At 42.5% G+C, this 19,904-nt stretch overlaps 1 protein-coding gene across 11 annotated transcripts in view; it reads right to left on the reverse strand.

Moving 5' to 3' along the window:
- ESRRG (estrogen related receptor gamma) overlaps positions 1 to 19,904 on the reverse strand; it is a 412,075-nt gene that overhangs the window by 357,467 nt on the left and 34,704 nt on the right. The window lies entirely within an intron of this gene.

Raw genomic sequence — 19,904 nt, forward strand, 5'->3', positions numbered from 1 at the left:
GGCATATGACATATCTTCATATGCCCAGCTACCTGGATATGAATTCAGCTCTTAAATCACGCTGGTAAACCATGCAGATTGTGGTTCAAACTATTCAATCATACCATGGGATTCTTTGCAAGGAGTAACAATTTCACCTGAAATGAGAGTTACTGTGAGAAGAACCAAAGCATAACTCTGCAGCCCTTTTTCCTTCTTTCCATGACTCCTCCATTTACCTCAATTACCACTTTCTGAAGATGACAATGTCCCTTTAAATGCACCAGAAGAGAGATTTTTCTGTGCTGTTTCGATATAGGAGCCAGGCAGATTACCCAGAGAATGGATTACTTCATGCATACACCACACACTCCACCCAAAGATTCACACTAAAGAGTCGGTCAGGCTTATGCAGGTTAGATAACTACACAAATATTCCACAGTGGTCTTCCTTTCTTATCATGTAAGCATCTGAGAAAGCTTGTCACTAACTTCACGGTCAGTCGAGACTTCTGACATCAAAGAGACTTTTGCAAGTTTTCAAGGCACTGCTGGATATGTGGATCTTTCCACGCTTGCCTAGTTCTTGCTTTTGAGGCTCTACTAACTTTTTGGAAGCGTTTCTACATATGAACACTTAGGAAAGTGGGCATAGATCTGACACAAGCAAACAAAAATAGAGGAAAACTGATAACACTAGCATGAAGTGACATTTCCCTCAGTACATCAGTTGGGAAAGTGCTGTACCCAGACAGAATTCACAATACAATATAAGTTCCTAGTTAAATGAGAAATGGTATTAAATTCCACTTAAGTCTAATTGCTGTGGTCATATTTGAATCATGAGCAATTTCTAAAATGTCAGGTATTTCTAACTCCGATCAGCTGGGACCTTGACAATACTGGAGCTTGTAAACTGTGTTTGAAGCTATTTTCGAAGATTCAAACAGCCCAATGTGGTTGCCACGTAATTTATTAATTGCTGCCGTACTTGCTAAGAACTTCTGCTGTGGACTGTCTAAGTAACATCATAATTTTGGCTAGGCTACTTGTTTAAAAAGTAAATTCATAAAAAATGCCTGTTTGCCATAGAAAGTGAGTGCTTGTTAAAACTGTATTGCCTTAAAGGCATTCAGAAATAGAGCTATGAGGCACAACTGTTTTACAGACAGAAAAAACTAATTCTTCAGACCTGTACGTTGTACTCCAAAAGCTTTATTTATTTAATCATCTGTTTGTTTACTTATAAGCAATTGCTTTGGAAGAGCCCCCCAGTGAGTATATACTGTGTGCTTTGCAGAGGGGTCAAGCACAAGAAACGGGCTGCGGACTACAGGTTTAACTTCAAAGAACACGCAAACACAAAGGTATTTAGATGCCTAATTCCACTTGTATCAACTCTCAGTGAAATTGATAGAGAGAAAGCACCTCTGAGGACATGATCCTTTGACATTAACAGAGATTCCTCATCCGGATCCAGGTCTGTGCTTTTTTGAACAACAAAACAGCAGAAAATAAAAACCATTTTTCTCCATGGCCTCCTTATCCTCACCTATATTGGAGTTTCTCTAAGGTTGACCATGGTTCCCAGTAGAGGACACAACAGCCAAACAGGCTGGTCTAATTAACTGGAGTTTTTCACACTAATTAGTAACAACAAGAGCATAAAGCAATCAATAGGACACCTTATGCCACTACTGCTTAAGTCTGCTTTGACTGCTTCTGGTTCTGCCATACCCTTGAAGCACATTTGGAGGGTTCTTCCTGGCACCCTCCCACACAGCATCCATTTTTAGCGAGGATAATCTTTCCTATTATACTAGAAATTGATAAGCAACATTGTTAACCTATGTGATACAGCTAAAAATCAGGTGTAAAGAGCGTAAAAAGAAGCCAAAGGATTACTTTTTTTATACAGTATTTTGATTACCTCTAACGTGCTTATATACTTGACCAATGAGTAACATCGCATGATATTCACCCTATTGCGAACAAGTCAGATGCAGGCTTGTGTAACAAATACACCCGTCCCACTCCAGCTCAAGGGGAACCATGCTCTGTTGCTTCACTGTACATTCAGCAACTTACTTCTAACTTTGTATGAAAAAAACCAACTCAACAGTTCATTCAGAAGTAATTTTAAACTCTTTCTGAATAACTTCTGAAGGACAGCTGGTAGTAGTAGTATGTTTGAAGAAGAGATAAATACAGAAAACCTGTAAACCATCTTCTCCAATTGAGAGACCAAACTGCTAAAATTAGTCCCTGGAATTTCTCCTTTGGGTGCCAGTTTGAGTCTTGTTCCAAATAACCACTAACAATCCTCCTGACTTTGAAGTAATCCACAACTAGTCAATAGACCTATTTGCTGATTAGGTGCATACAACCCCCTCACAAAACACCACATATTTGTAACCTTATCTTAAAAAATGCACTTTTGTCCCAGTGTCCTGAAACCAACTGTACAAACACAAAGAACTCAGATGCCCTCTCAACCCCCACTGGAAGTGACAAGTGAGTCCTTCTAAAATTGCAGACACATGCTGTCAAGTGCAGGTGTTTGTAAACAAGTTTGGAAATTTTTCTAATTATAAACCATAAGAGTTAAAATTAGAAGTCCAATCCACTAGCTTTAAAAAAAGAACTTCCAAAAGGGTTCATCTAAATGAGAGCAACCAGTGATGTTTAATTTAGTCTCAAGAGCAGAGTTTCTGTACAGAGTGGCATACTACTCTTCATCAAACTTTCCACTATGAGTTACAGTACATCTCTTAAAAAAAAAATAATTTTATAATAATTTTAATTTGCTGTCATACTACGAAACTGTAGATTTCAATGTGCAATCTAAAAATACCCTATTCACAGATCTCCTGCATTTAATATAATTAAAAAGAAGAAAAATAATGTTCCCAAAACTTCTGAATCTGTCTTGGCTGCCAACATCAAAGTTCAGCTTTTATGGGGTACTTCCCACGCTGACCTTCTGTGAACTCAAACCAAACTGCTTGAAGGAGCCTTAGTCTTCTAGATGAAGTTCTCTCTGATAACCTCACCTACTGCAAAGCTTGGCTTACCCTGCCCTGGCACAAACTGCTGAGGGATGAAATTGGGGAGGGCAAAAGTCATCTCAGAGCTCTGGCTGGTGCAGATCTCGGGACACTGTCACTGAACTGGTGGTGTCTCAGTCTTGCTGTCATCACTTGGGTGTGGAGGTCAGAATTGTAGCTCTAAGGAGCCACATACTTTGGCCGGCAGCTCAGACAGAGGTTGGAGGGAGGCTAGTCCTGCAGTTCTTGTATGCCCCAAATTGAGTTTATAAAGCACTACGATGAGATAGTGCAGGCAAAACAATGGACTTTACCTCTGTGGAAGCTTTGGGAGAAAACGGAGCTTTTACCAGACTCAAGGAGAGATGGCTCTCTTTGTTTAGGGAAAAAAAAACAACACCGTTAATAGTGGCATTTCTTCATCTTCACATTATTTCTTAAGGGTAATGTAACAGCACATTTGAGCATGTCAGAATAGCTTTGGCCAATTACAAGTGAGCAAACACGAGATAATTTCAGAGAGGCTTGACTACTTCAAGCAAGGGGAAGTCTCTTGCTACACTGTCCTGGGAAAATTGGAGTGGGAAATGGATTAAATGGTGAGGATCTGTTCCTGGAATGAGTTGGGACAGGCCTGGCTCAGCAGACATCCTTCAACTCCACACCTACAGCACAGGCAGGGGCTGTGAGAGACAGGGGAACGACAGCTCTGCGGCTCCGGCACAGCCAGCCTCCTCCTCCACCAGGATGCTACACGACAGAGGAAAAACCCAGACCCTCAAAAACCAGGACAGAAAGCTGCCTTTGTCCCATCGCACGGAGGGAGTTAGTTCACATAATAACCACTACCCATCCTTTCCTTTATCTTCCTTTCATTTTCTTTTTCTACTTAGTATTTACTGTGTAAAAATAATAGCAGTTTAAAAAATGTGTTTTCCACATTTTTTTCTGGACAGCATTTTGGAACTCACTGCCTTCACCAAACACGACCTTACCAGTTTAGCGCCTACCTTGTAGCTAGCAAGCACAGTGCTGCATCAGGATGAGAATACAGACGTGCTTTCAGACAGGGAGCCTGGCAAGTGGCGCTTCCCTTGCTGCAAGCCATGGATATAACCTGGAATTGCTTATCACATGAGCCAAACCTTTTTTTTTTTCTGGTTGCTAATGCGAGTAAGGGCTGGAGAAGCCCAGTTGTCCACTTTGGTGAAGGGACAGTAAGTGGGAGCAGAGTGAGGGCACATCTCACCTGCTCCTGACAGCAGCTGGTGGTCGCTCCCCCACTTTTCCTTGGCTTGGGTACCTCGCCCTCCCCTTTCCTGGGTGGTGCAGTGAGAGCTCCCCCTCCTGTTCCAGTCCAACCAGTGTGAGACCTTCTCCTACTGGTAGAGTGGCCTGGGTGAAGAGAGCAGCTTCAAGGACAGTCTCAGTGAGCTAGGTTTCCTGCTAGAAACTGGCATCAAAATTAATTCACTGAGGAGGAAATAGCATATTCTTACAATTAAAACTTATGTAAATGTATTTCTTTATTAAACATAGATATATGAGCCCATGAACAGGTCTGCATACATACTCTGACACATATATACTATATATATTGTGTACATACATATATACGTGCGCACACATATATAGCATTGCAAATCTTTAATGCTACTAATCTCATTGCTGTTTTAATTCAAAGTAAGTGTAAAAATCATTGGTTTCTACAAGCCCATCTAACTTCTGAAGCATCTAAGCTTCCACATGTACCTGTAGTGTGTTCAGCTGGAAAAACATTTTTTTCCTAAATGAATATATATCAGAGCTGTGTTTGAAAATTTCAAAAAACCAAGCTTTTCACTGCGTATATAAATATTTTAATTAACAATATGTATGTATTTAGAAGATTCTGCATCAAAGTCTAGATTAGATAGGGCAATTAACCCATTACAGTTTTTCTAAGATATTAGATGAAAGAAAATACATTTAGGAAATGCTTACTCAGACTTAAAGTAAGTATTCATGTGCTAAAATAATCTCAGATAGTGATTTATTTCTAATATTTTCTGAACGCTCAAAATGAAAGCATGAAGAGCAGTGCAATTGCATATATCTTCCACCAAAAATAGCTGAAAAATACTATACAAGAGTGCCTGCTGAGCTGGTTATAAAAGTAAAGTATAATCCATTAACTGCTAATTAGAAGCATCAGAAGCAGGCTTTGCTGCAATAAGAGCTGGCCCCTAAGTAGATGTTTCTGTAACCATTTAAAGGCACAGGGTTTCTCCAGTTGCTGAGAATGGAGCTTGGATGGTTTCAGCATAAAGGCCATGTGAAAAGAGACTATGGCACTTGGCCATGTTGCCCAGCTGTTTTCTAAATATGATGACAGGTGCCATTTTTTCCATTTGATCGTGGAACGTAATACATCTTCAAACAAATTTTCCCCAACTACTCTGGTGCAGTTACATTTCAGAGATTCAAATATAAGAATGTTTTTTTTTCTCTGACAGACACATATTGCAGAGTCTTTGGCAGATACTTCATTATCTGCCCTTTTCTCAAAGCTGTTTTTTGTTATATGTATTATTTTGCTTTTTACTGCTATTGCAGGAGGGAAAGAATAAGCACTTGGGCAAAGGATTTAAAAGGAAGGAATTTAAAAAAAAAAAGAAAAAAGGAGGGGGAAGCTACTATTGATAATCAGACTTAATAAATTTGACTTGCAACAAGGAAGGATTCTCTTCCTCTCTGTCCACTACTTCCGAAAGGATGACAAGGAGTCCCATAATTTCTCCTATTCATTATCTGATGACCTGGTCAAACCAAGCTCCTTTCCAACTCCAGAAGGCCAAAAAGGCCTTTTGATCCAGTTGCCTATCGAAAGGCCTTAAGGGGTCAGGGCAAAAAAAGGCAAAGCCAAAAGAAATGCCAGTACCACAGCTCCCTGCAGAAGCAGCCAAGACAGAGAAAGCAGCAATTATGGACATGAGCAACAAAGAGGTGACGCCTTGAAACGGATGACAGGCCCCAAACCCCAGCCGTGCTAGATGCGGAGCCAAAGGGAGCTCGGCTTCCTCCAGGGCTTGAGTGGCCTCGAGCAGTGGATGATGACAGGATACAAGTCAGGCTGCAGAACTTGAAGAATCAGGAAAAAAACAAGCAGATAAGTAACTTCCCCTGTTAAGAAAAGGGACGTAGCTAATGTGAGGGGAAATAGTTTAGATCAGCTGAGTTTTGGGCTTTTCATCTACATGTATCCACCAACTAGTAAACAAAGGAAGAAAGTCTGTGTGGGGCAAGAAATGAAGGCAGTTAGGTTTTTTCCCTCTGCCCTATTTTCATCTACAAACACAGAAGAAACTTGTTTCTTTCTTTTAAAATGATGAAACAGGGCCATCCATTAAGAAAAACTAAGATGGTAAAGAATCATTTTCTGAAGTTACACATCTAAGAAACAATAAAACTATGACTACAGTAGAAATGATAAAATGAAAGTTAGCTTAAACCAATATCTTAAACATTTGTTAACCCTGGCAGCAGCTTTTACAAAGCAGATGAGTATACCTGTTTTCATTCTGTATATAAGAAAACAACCGTAAAATGCCCCAAAGCCATGGAGGGAGTCAGTGTCAAAGACACGATTAGCAGTTCAGAAGTTATCTGATTCGGGTCACATGGTGTTCTAAAAACCATACCTAAATATAGCATGCAAGAGATCCGCACAAAGAGCAGTCCCATCATGGGAGCAAACTAAACTCTCCACAAAATTAATTAGGGTTATTTTGAGGCAACCAAAGGAAAGCGGTGAGGAAAAAAAATCAGCCCTTGCCCTGCCCAGTTCTCCAAGAGCAGACATTGCTGGTGCGGACAAGCCCCAGTCTGCAGCCCAGGCACGCAGAGAGATGCTTCCGTTCCTGGGAGAAACCCCACACAGAAGTAACATGGAAGGTGGGTGGAGGGCACGGTGTGGCTGTACCAAGGAATACAGCTCGATCGGGAAGAGGAGGATCCTGCCGATAAAGGGATCGGCAGGTATCATAGGCTCAAAAACCCAGGTGGGAAGCCAATATGTAAGCTTCTTCCGTAGCTGTTAACGGCATCCTTCTAACAGAGAAAACAAACACCTTTTTGGAAAGGGAAGGTCCATGTAAGTTATATCCTCAGCACGGACCAAGCCTCTGGGAAAAGCTAATGCTTCCCAAGGCAGAATGGAAAGAAAATCCCCTGTTGGAAGTTGTTACCTCTGAAAGCCTCCGTTAGGATTGGCCCCTGCCAAAGCAATGCATGAAAAGCAGCCTATAGAGCCAACTCTAACAGCCTTCCCTAAGTTCAGGCATCAGGAGCAACCACATGGAAAAGCATACAAAAGATCCTCAACAGGCAGCAGGAGAAGGAGAAAGAGAGGAGCGTTCCTCTGGTCTCTCAGGTTTCCTTCGGTCCTTCTCTCTTAAGTGGCGATGCTGTTTCTGACATTTCCTGAACACCAAATTGCCATTCAGCTTCTGACCCCTGCTGATCTGGAGGCCGATTTCAGCAAGCTGCCCTGGCTCACAATTTTCCTATAAAATCTTGTTTTTGAAAATTAATAAAAGTCTGCTCGTGAATGCCATGGTGAAGGTTTTAAGGCAACCAAAATGACTGATGTGCCTTTGCATCACCTTTGTTCCTGTGTACTGGGGGAAACCCCATTCTTCACTGCAGCATTAGAACAAGCAGGACAACATGGACGTTACCTTGAAGGCCAAGGCAACGCTGAAGTACGGGCTACGGAGAGCAGGGGGGAGAGCAGGACAAAGCTGAGGAGAGCCAGTGTTGTGAGGAGTGCTGCTGTCAGCGGGTGGAGAGCAGGCTCTCAAGCCCAAACCGTGTAGCAGGTGCTCCAGAAGGCAGGTAACGAACAGTTTGAGCGTGTGTGGGACACAAACTGCAAATTTCAGCTTGAACGCTTCAGGCCATAAGCAGGTGCTTCAGCCAGTCATCCGAATCGAAGTAAGAAAGTGGAAAGAGCCAAATGCTGGTTAAAGAGGCTTACAAACGCGAAAATCCCAGCGCGGACAGATAAAATGTTTCCCCAGTCGGGAGAACAGGCTAGTAAGAAAAAAGAAACAAACAAAAAGCATGCGCAATTTCTGTAAAAAAGGCTGTGTTGGGGACTTTGCTATCCTGTACTTCAGCCCCGAGATGCAAATGTTGGCTAGGATGCTGAGATCAGCAGTTATATGTCCTCAGGTGGTTAGAGACAAGACAGAAAAGAGCTGGCATTTGGGGAAAATGGAGGGCCCATTTGACAACGCTTCGCTTGAGCGTAAGAGGGTTTCCCCTGTGGGTACTGTCCCAAAGAAAGCTCCAGGCAAGTTTAGACTGGTTCATTACTTGTCACATCCAGAAGGTGAGTCTGTTAATGATTACACTGACTCCCTTTTGACTTCAGTTTCACGTGTTCTCCACCCGAGAAGTGCGCTCTCATCAACTCAAATACCACTCGCCACAAACAGAAACACAGAGGGAATCTGCTTTTCAGTTGCTCACAGCACATCTGTAGTTCTTTTATGTGTCAGGATTTCACAGGCAGTTTGCAAACCGTACTTTTGGTAGCTAATACACAGCACTTACAACCCGTGTTGTGGGGGGTGTCATTTTTCTGTATGTAAGTACAGGTCAGAGACCTGGCACTTGGTTTATCAGGATTAGTCTCCAGAGGGCCCAGTACTGAGGCCTTGAAGCTTTCCTTATAAAAGCTAAATATTTACTTCCTCAAGGGTTAATTCCCTTGAGTCTCCTCAACCTGGAACAACACTACTTCGTTTGAGTTACCTTACACTAACATAACAAATAGGACTGGCTACTCCAAACAGTTGTTGATGCAGACTAACTATATCGGCCAACAATAATATATTTAAATCAGTTGGTCACCTGAACATTATTGGTAAAGTTCTCCTCGCTGAGGGTTGCATCCTCTGCCAGAGGCTAGCAGGCTTGACAGAAGGAGAGAAACAAATTCCTTTCATCAGAGTAACATGAGTCAATATGTGGAAAGATACTTCCATCTGCTCTGTGTTTCTGGTGACATGACACTACTGTATAATTTGGTATACATTTCTAACGGAATAGATAAAACAAGATGGCTCGGCAAGTATCGTTTATGTCCCACATCTATGGGAAGTTCTCTGAAACCGTTTTCAACATACGGCGCTATATGAGCAGCTAAGACTGGCAAGGGAAATGCTGAAGGGGAAAAAATGTCGCTGTTTATTTCAGAGAGTTATGGCACAGACAGACATCTATGGTGCACTTCTGAAAAGAACACATGGTATTTCTCAAAGGGCTCTCCAAAGAGGTACATTTGGTCAGCTACAGAAATCATCAAAGGAACCTGCTGTGTACAGCAACTTGCGGACACACACAACTTACTAGACGTAACCCATCAGTAGAGTAGTCTGTGCTGTTTCCGCATTAATTTTGTGTCCCTGTATGCTACCAGAGCCTTGGGACTTTCATGGTCTGTGGGCAGCAAATCAGCTGAGCCAAAAGGGAAGGTTCCACCTGACTAGGCCAGTAGGAGCTATATTAAGCTTGTCTCAGCTGGAGGTCATTCTGCATATTTTGAAGGCTGCTTTCTTGGTAGTCAGTCAAGCAATCGGTGTCCAGAAATTAAGAACCTGATTTTTATACACAGAACACTTCTGAAGTCTAGACCCTACACATGCAAAGGTTTGAATTTCTAAAATGTTTGATCAAAGGCATTTCTTTCAGGGCCAAGCAGGCTCTTGGGTTTGTTAGCAGTTGCTTCGTGTCTCATTCCTAGTAGGCTGCTGGTAGTCCAGCAGCCAAGAATTCATTTTCACAATTCCAAAACATTTTTTGATACTTCCTGACCAAATGGCTTTGCAGTGGAAATTGGTTTCTGCCACCATCTGTTGTTACATAGTTCGGAAGTGCTAGCATTTTCCTTCAAGAGAGAAGAAGTTGGGGAGGACGCATGGCCAATCCCAATGGAATAGATACTCTTTTCCTTACTGTCACTTCATGTGGAAGGCTTGGCCTATTTCTCAGCAGCTGTGAAATTGTCATCAGCAGGATTCTTTACAAAGCTTGGTGGCATATGGAATATATTGCTCACTTCTTAGTATTGTAAAAACAACCTTGCTGCATAACTGAGCTAGGCAAAGAAAGCAGGTGCTTGACAAAAAAAATCCATCATGCATCGAGACTCTATAGACTTTGTAGAAACTCTAGACAAGGATATTTTGGAGACAGTTATGTTTTCAAATTAACTAAATAATATTTTGGAGAAGCTCCTAAGCTTCGGATGTGGGACAGTCTCTTAAAAATGAACAGGTGAAATCACCGTGTCACAGGATAGCATCATATTCTGCCATTCACAAAGCTGACACATTCATATTCCCCACTGAGGAGAAGTGCCTTCCCCACTCCGTGAGACATTAAAACTGCAAGGGTCCAGTCTCCATCTCTGATGCAACAGGAGACTATTTATTTAACATCAGTTTTAGGTCATCTCTTTTTGTCACAGCCTGGCCTTACTTTCACAGCTGTGCACTAGCCAAGAATTTAAATAAAAAAATAATAATAATCATCATCATCATCATCATAATCAAACCCTCCATGACATTCTGGTGACCATACACACTGAATTACAAATACAGGGCTCCAATTGCAGGAGTTCAAGTTCTCGCTACAGAAGATACCCAAACAGCAGCAAGAAATAAGCTTGTTGAATTTGTCTGGCTCCCAAGCGCAAAGTAGTCAACAGCATTTTCATACACTGCCAGAAAAAGACTAAGAGAAACTGTCAGAAAAGGGGTTATGAAGAGATGTAGCTAATGTCCCCACTGCTACACATTCGATAGTGAATGTCCACGCAGCTATTCACACGCGTACACACACATACATATTCGTGGTCATCTATGTTAGGCTGTATCTAGCAGAACGACCGCAGCAGGTGAAACCAAAGGGCCACGTACACTTGTAGGCTTGTTCAGGACAGTGGCAAACAGCAGATGCTTAGTGAAGGTCACGGGGCAGGCGCACAGCAACAATTCCCCAGATTACTCTTCCCAACATCCATCTACCTGTGGCTCAGAGACTTTAACACAATACATACAATTTTTCCAGATTAGCGATCCACTTTCACAAATCTTAACTTGCAGCTACAGACTTTTTTTTAGAGCAAGGACCTCCAGCTACATTGCATGCTTCTTGTACTAAGCGAGCTATTTCATATCGATACGGAGAAATCCAGCCTGCTGCCCTCATCCCAGAGGAGAGGGCAAAACAAGTGTCTGGGCAGCACATGCTGCTTGAACTGCTACACGGGTCTTCCGTGCACAGTCCAGCAGAGAAGAGGGTTCTGCCACAGCTGTTACATTGCACAGCAGGAAGGATCCTTCTGTGATAGCAGCGGTTTGGAAGTCCTGCCCTAGATGTTGCATTTTTAAGTGGCACATATCCTAATAAAGCCATAAATACAGATCTGTCACGGATGAGGCTCTGAAATTAGTCATAAGTCTCCTGTGACTGTTTAGAGAGGACAGAGTGGCATTTTAGCAGAAGTGCACAGGAAGCAGATCGCAGGTCACTGAAGAAGTACCAGCTACACGGACAATCATGGGACAGCAGGTACCTGTCATCTCCCCACAGTAATGCACCGAGAGGGCCTGTGCTCTTCCAGAGGCGTCCAGACACCTAGCTGTTGTTCATGGTGCAGTATGTTTGCTGTTTACCCACCTCCTTATTGCACCAGTAGCTGCTCTATGCTTTACCACCCAACAACATGTGATTAAGTCTCTTTTTAGAGGATGAAGGAAAGATCCAGTGTGCAAGAAGGAACAGCTCTCCTAGCATTTTCACACTCTATTCATGTAACAAACAAAACAGAAAATGATACAGACTAAAGCCTACTGTCTAACTAAGCAGGCTTAAATAACACTTAGATCTTTTATAATGCCTTTCATCCAGAAATCTCAAAATATTTTACAAAGGTGTGCAGACTGGGGAAGAGTGAGAACGCAACCCACTGCTCTTGACTCCCAGGCATTTGCTCTTTCCATTAGACTATGGCACTACCTCCAGGTATGAGCATACTTCTCTTACAGTTGACATGGAAACATGCACATGCACACCAAAGGAACAGTTTTTCCTTAATTTTCTATACACCATGCTTTTAATACTTTATTTCACACACTCTGTGTTTAAAAATAATAGCTCACCATGTACCTATGCTACTTGTGCTACTACTACCTGCATAAGTAAAACTTTATGTGAGATGCAATCCTCCTTTCAGTTACAGTAAGAAAACAGACAACAATCAAACTACAAATGCCTCTTCTCAAAACTTTTATTCTCTTCCATGTATAATGGAAAAAACAGGTTTACCAATCATCAAGACAAAATAAAAATTATTATAACAGAGGAACCAAAAAGAAAAAAACATTAAGAGTTTGCTAGAAATGGGGAAAGTCAATACTTTCCTCCAAAACAGACAAGCTTGCAGAAATTATCACAGAAGTAGGAGTTTCGTAACAAAATTCAAATGGTCAACACAGAACAAATAAAAATTTGGAAGGCTCAAAGATATACTTTCAGAACGATCTATCAAAATCAGTATGGAGAGCAAAGTGAGTCAATAAAACGTATCGGTGTTCACTTGCATTCTCAAATCAGAAAACTACTCTGTCAACAAACAAGTTTCGATCCTTGCCACAAAAGTGGGAATCCACAGCAACACCTCAAAAGACAGCAGAAAAATTCCAGATTTACACCTACGAAACCACATTTCTGATTTTTCAGTCTTTTTTGAGGAAATGATATTTAGCATACATCAATTTTTACTGGCTTCTGAACAAGGGAGGCAGCTAATATAAGCTGTGTATGAAAAAGAATGCATGTCAAAGATTTTTTTTTTAAGGTTTGCAATGAAAATAGTATTGTTCAGAACAAAAAGGAAAAAAATCTGCCAAAACTTTATCTCCATTCTGTCCAGTTAGAACTGCTGGCTAATGAGCGAGTTTGCATAAACGCCGTTCAAAGGAGACATACATAGCATCTTTTTAAGATAATGATTTTCACTGCAGGCCACCTAAAACAGGCGGTAAGAGCGGCCCCAGAACAGATCCCCTCTGTGTTCACCTAGGTGCATTTATTTTCATTTTGCTCCATTTTAATGTATGTATACACTCTGTGTTTTCAGCTTGTCTTTTCAGCCCACTCCCATCCTCCGCACTCCCAATCTGTCAGCCAGACTCCAGGGACAGGAATTAAAAATGACCACGTTTAAAAACTGTACCTCCCTGCGTAACAGACTTCACAGAAGCAGAAAGACTAAAAAGCTGAAAAGTCCCCCACGGTCTTTGCCTATTAAAGTCCACAGCTTGCCGACAGCAGGCCACATTTTAGTGTCAAACAGGGCACCGCCTCGCATTTCTGTGCTATGGGGAGTGCTGGGGTAATCCTGCCTCTTTACATTTCACATCACACTGTTTGTGGAGAAAGTCAACAACACTGGGATGCTAAAAAACACCCTGTAGTATTACATGGAGGACACAAGACGCTTGCTGAGAAATAGTGCTGACACCAGAATATGGCTGAGGCAGCCTGAGTGGCAAAAAGCTTATTTTTGGTTGGCTCAGGCAGTATTTGATTAGAACAGGATTAAATCCTCATCAGACTTGCTTAAAAATAATTTTACACCCATCCCATCAGGCTGCATCATTCCCCACCTTACAGTATTTTCCACCATTAAAAAGAAAGGGGTGCGTTTCTGTTCACCAAATAAGCAGAGGCAGGGAAAGTCCTTGAAAAGAGTAATGCAAGGAAGTGGAAGGAAAGATTCAGTCAACTGGCAACCAAACAGAAGCCTTCTGCTATTTCCCACTGAGAAGTAACAGTATCTGGGCTATAGATATGTTTGTCAAACATATCTATAGCAGGGATAATTAAGTTAGCGCAGCAAACCAGGTGCATGCTTTGAAGTGTTCATGCAGTTGCTATACTAACCTTTCTTTCACCTGGTAGGTTAAGCTCACCATCTCCTCACACGTATTTGCAGACTCGTGACCTATACTCTGTCCTCATCATCACATCGTTTCTGATAGCTGAAGATCTTGGAAATTATATTCAGAGGATTTGTTACAAATAACATCCAGAATCTTGATCCTCAGTTTCCTCTAACTGGAAAAACTGAGAAAAAAAAAACATTCTTGCCCTGCTTTGCAAAAAGCCCCACAGACATTCTAATATCTATGCTGCTATCACTCAAAATATCAAAATATAAAATAGGAAGCTTTAATACCCCTGTCTTTGGCAGTATTTTTTTATTCCTAGTAATATTACTAGCAGCAATACCTTTCCTGTAAAGATCAAACCTAACGTGATGGTGGGGATTCTGCTGACGTCTGTACTATGGTTTCTGTCACCATCGAGAAGGGCACCGCAGTAGTATACAGAATCCACAGCGATACCGAGACTGATTCCCACTGATCTCAGTGAAGCCAAGATTTTATCCTGTGTGCTGTTCCATACAGCTGGGGAATGATTTCATATGCAAAGATCCTTGCTTACCTTCATCCTCCAATAAATCTGAGTTCTCTGCCATCTCTTCTTCACCCACCTCAATAGAAGCCTAATGCCAGTCTCATCTCTTCTACAAAAGGTTTCTATGGCAAAAAATACTATTACTTTTCTTTCCATCAGTGTATTTCTAACTGGGGTAAGACCCTGTACACATACAGCAGTTTCAAGACAGCGACGTGTAGCCCAATGGACTGGATCAACACATGCTCTCCTGAATTTCACTCCACACGAAAGTAACTAGCATTTACTTCTGAGCAAGGGACACAGTTATGATAAAAACTGCACATGCCCTTGTGCCTCCTCTACTACACATTTTCTACTTATTTTGTCAGACTCCTGCATTTGGAGTATTTATGGATCTGAGAAATACCAGTTCAGAGATGAGCACAGTTCAAAGAGCAAGATGCCGCTCTAACTGTCCTTGCAGTGTCTGACCTGTGGGAACACACAGGCCTTCATTTTCCAGCAACATCAGCCAGACATATACATCTAAACTATTCACATAGAAAAAAAGAAAAAATACCCTCTTGATGCATTTGGCTATTGTACCTTTGCCTTTATTTCCAAGTTAATCCTTAGTTATAGTTATTGTCCTTAGTTATAGTTACAGTTATTGTCCTTAGTTATAGTTATTGTAGATGAGGGGAGAGCAGTGGATATTGTCTACCTCGACTTCAGCAAGGCTTTCGACACAGTCTCCCATAACATCCTCCTAGGGAAGCTCAGGAGGTGTGGGCTGGATGAGTGGTCAGTGAGATGGATTGAGAACTGGCTGAATGGCAGAACTCAGACGGTTGTCGTCAGCGGCGCTGAGTCTAGTTGGAGGCTGGTAACTACTGCTGTCCCTCAAGGGTCAGTACTGGGCCCAGTCTTGTTTAACTTCTTCATCAACGACCTGGATGAAGAGTTAGAACGTACCCTCAGCAAGTTTGCTGATGACACCAAACTGGAAGGTGTGGTAGATACACCAGAAGGCTGCGCTGCCATTCAGCAACACCTGGACAGGCTGGAAAGTTGGGCAGAGAGGAACCTGATGAGGTTCAACAAGGGCAAGTGCAGGGTCCTGCACCTGGGGAGGATCAACCCCAGGCATCAGTACAGGCTTAGGGCGGACCTGCTGGAGAGCAGCTCTGCAGAGACGGACCTGGGTGTCCTGGTGGACGACACGTTGACCATGAGCCAGCAGTGTGCCCTGGCTGCCAAGAAAGCCAATGGGATCCTGGGGTGCATTAGGAGGAGTGTGGCCAGTAGGTTGAGGGAGGTTCTCCTTCCCCTCTACTCTGCCCTAGTGAGGCCCCATCTGGAGTACTGTGTCCAGTTCTGGGCTCCCCAGTTCAAGAAAGATGAGGAGCTACTGGAGAGAGTCCAGCGGAGGGCTACAAGGATGATGAGGGGACTGGAGCATCTCTCTGATGAGGAGAGGCTGAGGGAGCTGGGCTTGTTCAGCCTGAAGTAGAGAAGGCTGCGAGGGGACCTAATAAATGCTTATAAATATCTGAAGAGTGGGTGTCAGGAGGATGGGGCCAGACTCTTTTCAGTGGTGGCCAGCGACAGGACAAGGGGCAATGGGCACAAACTGAGGCACAGGAAGTTCCGTCTGAACATGAGGAAGAACTTCTTCCCTCTGAGGGTGACGGAGCACTGGAACAGGCTGCGCAGTGAGCTTGTGGAGTCTCCTTCTGTGGAGATATTCAAGACCCGCCTGGACAAGTTCCTGTGCAGCTGCTGTAGGTGACCCTGCTTCGGCAGGGGGGTTGGACTAGATGACCCACAGAGGTCCCTTCCAACCCCCACCATTCTGTGATCTGTGATCTGTCCCAGCATTTCATTTCGCAGGATGCTATCAGGCAGGGGCATGAATGGACTGAGAGCAGCCCTGCCGAGAAGGACTTGGGGGTACTGGTGGATGAAAAGCTTGACAAGACCTGGCAATGTGCACTCACAGCCCAGAAGACCAACCATATCCTGGGCTCCATCAAAAGCAGCATGGCCAGCAGGTTGAGGGAGGGGATTCTGCCCCTCTGCTCTGCTCTGGTGAGACCCCACCTGGAGTGATGTGTCCAGCTCTGGAGGCCTCAGCACAAGAAGGACATGGACCTGTTGGAGCGGGGCCAGAAGAAGGACACAAAAATTATTAGAGGGATGGAACACCTCTCCTTTGAGGACAGGCTGAGAGAGTTGGGGTTGTTCAGCCTGGAGAAGAGAAGGCTCCAGGGAGATCTTACTGCAGCCTTTCAGTACTTAAAGGGGGCTTATAAGAAAGATGAGGACAAACTTTTTAGCAGGGCCTGCTGCGATAGGACAAGGGGTAATGGTTTTAAATTAAAAGAGGGTGGATTTAGACTGGATATAAGGAAGAAATGTTTTACAGTGAGGGTGGTGAAACTCTGGAAGAGGTTGCCTGTGGGCTGACAGCCAGCCAGGGACCCCAGCATACAGAGTCGGCGTTGGGAAGCGATGGTGAGCAAGGGAGACCAAACTTCCTCCTATGTGCGAACTCAGGACTCAATTTTCTGCAACGTTACCCCCAATAATTAAAAGGTTCTGTATAATTTATCCTTAAAAGCTAGTCGTGATGGGATCCATCAGAATCAGTCTGTTATCTTTTACCTCGCCATGTACCGTGTGCATGCATATCATATGGAATACATTTTACCAGCTGAAGGCTGGCAATATTTTCCACTAATTGTGAGAGTTACTAAACTGAACCTTCACTAAAATTAAGTTGACTATTAAAAGCTCAATGAGTAACCTAGCAAACGGAAGCGCTGTGCATAGGATTTAGCAAGCATGCAAGTGATCTGGCAACCACCAAGGCACAATATTTGCTGAACTTCCTATACCTAAAATTGGTTGCCTACAATAGTCATACGTTCATTATGTATGATGATTTAACACTCGCAGTACCAGCTCCTTCCTGCAACTGGCCAGCAATGGATTTCTTTATATCGCCTTACTGTGCAGTACCTAATTTGTGCTCGGTTTTCTCACTCTGCGTAACATATTAGTGTCCTCATGAAAGTTCAGGAGCAGATCTGCAGTAAAAAGAGGTAAAACAGCAAGACAGGAACACTCACAAGACTAATCCTAACAAATTCTACGCAGTTGTTTGTCCTTCAAATGCTACAGTGAGATTATGTGACAAATAATTCAAAAGTACAAATGAAATAATGAAAGATGTGCTTAGGAGCCAATGTTCGTATATATTAAAATCCCAAAATAAATGTATAACAATTCAAGCATGCTACTCTGAAAACACAAAGTTAGTGGATTGAAAGTTACAGGTTAATTTATAACATATACTCTCCATTAAAATAACAGATCTCCCTGTATCAGTTTTAAAAGTATATGAATAATATTCTTAGCTATTAAGATGTCATTACCATAGACAGTCCTAGAAATTTTAGCTACCTCAATATAAACACAGCTGGGCTTTGTGAGGAATACATGTAGGACTTGTTATTACATGTTAAATTTATTCACTATATAAAGACTTCTTACGATTGCAGTTTCTAAATTTTCAAAGAGTATATCTTTTTTGGTGCTTGTATAGTTTCTAGGCGATACCTCGATACAAATATGCTTTACTTTCTATATTGTTGTTTTCAGGATTGTACACATATACATAAGTCAAAAGCAGCAATAAATAATATTATGGTTGCACGCAGTCCAACTATCTCTGACAAATTAGAAAACTAGGAATTCCCTGAGAAAAAGTTCTCTCTTTCGGGGCTGGGGGGGGAAGGATAAAGAAAAATGCTCCTATCTGTTAATGTGGAGAAAAGGTAAAGGCAAATGCCTGTACAACTTTTGCATAAAAAGAGGGAATGATTCAGGAGAAATTCTAACAGGATTTCCTAAATGCTGCCCCCTCAAAAAAAAAAAAATCCAATACTTTAAAAAACAGAAGGTCAAAGTGAAAGTATGCAGTTACGTTAAAGAGTTAAAGTTATTGATGAAAGACTATTTGCTGATAAGGATGCATCTATTTGAAACAGGATAGCATTTGGGACTACTCGAACAAAAGTCTACAGAAAACTGATAAATCAAGGAACTGAACAGGATTTAAACAAACAACAGACATGGCTGAGAACACACAAAATGTCACGAGTACAGCTGAGAAATAAGTGATGGCACAGGACCACTTACTCAGCTACTAACAAGACATTATTTGCTTTGGCCTCTGCAGAGCGAGACAGCTATCAATCCAGCCACAGCTCTAGAAATTCTTGAGACTGAAGGCCTAAAAAAGTGATTATTATTTCTGGGTGCACATGCAGAACACCCCAATAAGTCTGGCTTTCAAAAAACAAAACATCTGCCATATATCACAGAGTCAGGTGAAACCCTAAGTGACTTTTGCAGAAAAGAGTTCTTCCCCCACAAAGTGCTTCCCCCCAAAACTGCTGTTACAAAACACCAGGGCCTAGATTCTCCAAGAAAACCTCTAGGTGCAATAATAATTTTGCAGCCCAGGACACAACCTCCAGGTGCTCTGCCCATGCAACGCAGCCTTCAGCCTTCTTAGTTACCCCTGTCTCTTGTGCACTGCCAGCAAATTCATGAACGGCCATCGCCAAGCACACAACAGTCCAAGACTGCCAGTAGGAGATGACGAAGGCCACGCACATCTGAAGTCCCACCTCTTCTTTAGGACCTACGTATTTAAGCAGTGATACTCAGATTTCTTAGTTTTGATATCTTTTTCAAGGTTCCCAGGCTGCTCCTGAAAGAAACCTACTGGAGGGTCCTTTCCTTCAAGGACACAGATGGAGAAAGTGAGATGCAACAAGGTGGCTCTATGTGTTTGATGTAAGAGGAGCTCGTGCTTTCTGAAGTCTGTCGGGATGTAGGGGGAAAGATGGGAGCAGAGAGGCTCAACCTTGTCAGGATGGAAATGCTTGAGAACATCCAAAGCAGATCTTTGGCCAACAGGGAAAGCTGGATATTGAAAACGTAGGCACTCACACAGGTTAGGCAACTTCTAAGGTCAGGTGGCAGTTCAGTGGGGATAGTGAAGATCTCAGTTCGGGCTTTCAATGCCTAAATCCCACTTAAGTCCCACTTAAGGCATCTAATCCTTTTGTGGATCTGGGCCTAAAGCCTTGCCAGAAAGGAGAGAGTCTATGCATGCAAAAGCTGATGGTCAGTGACAGTCTGGTTCTGTTAAAACTAAAACACACAGAGAACGACCTTATTTTGTACAAAAGTATAATGCAGAATAATCAAAGATGCGTTCTAGTCACAGAAAGTTAATGGAAAGTTAATGCAGCTGATACAGATCACAGTCCTGTCTTTAGACTC

This window comes from Opisthocomus hoazin, chromosome 2 (assembly GCF_030867145.1).
Source record: "Opisthocomus hoazin isolate bOpiHoa1 chromosome 2, bOpiHoa1.hap1, whole genome shotgun sequence".
Classification (NCBI taxonomy): domain Eukaryota; kingdom Metazoa; phylum Chordata; class Aves; order Opisthocomiformes; family Opisthocomidae; genus Opisthocomus; species Opisthocomus hoazin.